The following is a 3,393-nucleotide window of genomic DNA, read 5'->3' on the forward strand; positions in this document are numbered from 1 at the left end:
ACCTTTTACTCTCCATCTCCTTCCCAGTCACTTTTTCCCCGCAATTGTATCCATTCTGAGCACTTTTTTCTTCTCTTCCATACTGTTGCAGATAATCAACAATGATCCATCATGCAAAATTTTTGCTCTCTTCACAGCTCCAATGCGTTTGTTAATCTCAGAAGTAAGTTTAACTAGATTACATTTATCAAATGTCTCACCTTCAGTAACTTGTTTCAACACAGTTTAAACTCTGTCTGTCTTTCAACCTCCATCACATCACGTTTGTAAAGACTGTCGAATTATTTTCTTATGTTTATGTCATGCTACACGTGTCACTTTCTGATTCATCATTTCCCTCTTCCATTTATCCAACAACTCACAACCCAACCTCATGCCTAGGAATGCTCCCTTCTCCAACTGGCCAACCACCAATAATTCAAGGATTACTTCCAAATGCACCTCTCTCTGATGGTTTCAGTTCATAGACTAAAAATCGCGGAACGGTTTTCAGGCAAGACCGAGGCACAGACTGAGGCGACTGAGGCCTTTCCACGGAGCTAGCTCTGTGGTCACGTGGGTCTGATGCTCATTAATTAGTCAGAATTTTAGGCTTTTAATACACTTAAACAGAAGAGTGACAAAAAAATTCACCCCCCTCAGAGTTGTCATGAGTATAAACTAGATCTATTGAATCAAAAACATGTTTTGGAACCAGGCTGTAAACATGTTTATTTCTGCTGTGAAATTGATATTTTTAACATGGGAGTCAATGAGGATTTGCTTGCTTCTGACACCAGCCCCCAGTGGATGAGGGTGGAACTGCAATTTATTTCACTTCCGCATTGGCCTCACTTCCAGACCCGAATTGTGGGGGCTTGCTCGGAGCCCAGGTGCATCCACGGGTTAAGGAATGTATTTATAATTCTGTTGAAACAACCGTCTGAAGCAAATATGACAGATGTGTAATAATTGATGAGAAAACATCTGTAATATTCAAGGTGAAATGTGGATGACTGGAGTAGTTTCTGATTAGGAAGTGATACGTAGTTTTTATCAGTAATGGTAACAAATCACTGGTCATAACAAGAAATACAACGTCTGTTTACTGTGAATAAACTCCAGCAGCTGTTTTGAGTGTCATAGAGGGGATTTAGCCTTTGAGGCTAAACATTGACAGTTTTAGGTGAAGACTCTCAGTGTTTTAGGCAAATAATTGTTTTCTAAATCCTCTTTATTTCATTCATTCTTCCTCTGTGTTTTCTCTTCATTCTTATGTGTTATCCCATGATTGAACGCAGGAGCAAAGGCATGTTTTGATACTCAGACAAAACTCACAGCCGAGTGAAGATGGAGGCAGACAAGCTAAAGGCCTTTGGTGGTTGACGCACATGTTTTGTTTGCTGAAATATCATTTGAACCTGGCTTGTGTTGTTGCCTCCTGTCGGACTTCTCACATTCTGTTGACACGTTGCTGTTATTTGTACACGGCAAAGCGGTCCATTTCCCCCGCATTAAAAGTGCTTTTATGCACGTGTGTCAGGATGTCTTTGGTGCTTACCTTCAGCTCCTGTCAGGAAGCGAGAGCAGGGCCTGTGCTCAGGAGCAGAGGGAGGTAGGGGGGTTGAGGCTGCTTTGTGCCCGAAGCGTTTTTTTTTAGTGAAGGCGAGAACTGGCTCAAAGGCTGTCAGCACACACGCAAATACACATCAATATACATACACCAACACGCCTTTTCACTCTCAGCTGCTCTCTTGGTAAGAATTACGTGAACTCGGGTTTATAACTCGCTCCATCCACGTGAGCACACACTACGCTCATTACACCGTGTCCTTGGCTGTGATTGTCTTTCTCAAAGGCTGAAGAACCACGAGGGTGGTGAATGCAAATGTGATCAAAGCGAGCAGAGTTAGGGCTTTAGGTTCCGGTGACAGGAGAACAGCACAGAGTGTGAAACAGGACCAGAGTCACAAATGATGCCATTGTTTTTCACAATACAACAAATACATTGGTAACACTTTATAAGAAGTGCACACTATTAAGCATTAGTTAATCATCAGTAAAACATTGGTTAATGGTTAATCATTTCTAAAACATCTACAAACATATTATCATAATTACTTAACAGCTTACAAGCACCACTATAAAGGCTTTATTCAAGGTGAAGACGCTACTGTGTCACACTTTTTATTCATGATGTTTCATGATCTATAAGTCATTGATTAAATGATGTAAAACGGTATGCAAACTCATTGGTAAAGGTAAATGGTTCACAACATGAAACAGTAGCTTCTTCATCTAAATAAAGCCCTTATAGTGGTGCTTGTAAGTGTCATGCTGTGGGTAAGTGCTTTCACCCAGGACATGAAGAATCACGACAGAACAAGGGAATAACAATACAAGTGTTTTATTTACAAAGATAATAGAAATAAGGAGAAACTTAGAACTAAGGGCGCTGCGTCTGAAAACACAGGAACGGGACGGGACCGTAATCTATAAAAGATAAAAGGAGAGGTGAGCGGGACCGGAACCAGAGAACCAAGAGAAACTGACTGAGAGACTGAGAGTTCTTACGATCAGAGACCAGAAGCTGCGCGGAGGCGGACTGGGAGAGGTTGGAGTGGTGAGGATGGTGCAGAGCGTGGACAGGCAGGCGGGCGAGGAGTTCGAAGACCTGAGGATCCTTGAGCGACGAGACGGGAAGAAACAACTCCAGACCAGGTAGGTGATTCAGATCAGGAAACTGGAACAGGATAAATAAGCTCATTAGCTTAGTACGTATGATCAGGAAAGGTAACAAGGCTAGAATCTACCCATGTGAGAGTATCGACTGGCGCTGGAGTTGAGTCCCATCGCTCCTTAAATCCCTCTGGCTCCGATTAGTGGAACTCCGAACAGGTGTGATGAGTACCACGCCCACCTGTAACACAGCTCTGACCAAAACTCACAGCAGAGGGAGGCAAATCGTGACAGTGCCCCCCCCTCAAGGGACGCCACCCGGCGGCCCAGCAGAGGAGGAGGAGGCGGAGGAGGAGGAACCATGGGAGGCCTCGAAATCCCTGATCAGGGAGACGTCCTCAATCCACAAACCAGGAATCCACTGCCGATGTTCGGGGCCGTACCCCTCCCAATCCACCAGGAACTGCCGGCCGCGACCCCGCGGTCGAACATCCAGGATCCGGCGCACCCGGTAGCAGAGACCCCCGTCGGCGAGACGAACGGGTGGAGGAGGAGCGGCAGGAGGACACAAAGGGCTGGACACCACCGGCTTGAGGAGAGAAACGTGGAAGACCGGGTGGACCTTCATGGAAGGAGGAAGGTCCAACCGGACAGAGACAGGACCCAGGACTTCGGCCACAGGGAAAGGACCCAGGAAGCGAGGAGAGAATTTCCTGTTGCAGCCATGCAGCTTGA

At 45.5% G+C, this 3,393-nt stretch overlaps 1 long non-coding RNA gene across 1 annotated transcript; it reads right to left on the bottom strand.

Annotated features, from left to right (window-relative positions):
* Positions 1-2,370: 2,370 nt before the first annotated feature.
* On the bottom strand, positions 2,371-3,172 carry LOC139062760 (uncharacterized). Its single transcript, XR_011516308.1, has 2 exons — positions 2,793-3,172; positions 2,371-2,722 (listed from the first exon to the last, which is right to left on the bottom strand). It is a non-coding gene; the product is annotated as an uncharacterized lncRNA (long non-coding RNA).
* Positions 3,173-3,393: the final 221 nt, after the last annotated feature.

This window comes from Nothobranchius furzeri, chromosome 14 (genome assembly GCF_043380555.1).
Source record: "Nothobranchius furzeri strain GRZ-AD chromosome 14, NfurGRZ-RIMD1, whole genome shotgun sequence".
Classification (NCBI taxonomy): Eukaryota; Metazoa; Chordata; class Actinopteri; order Cyprinodontiformes; family Nothobranchiidae; genus Nothobranchius; species Nothobranchius furzeri.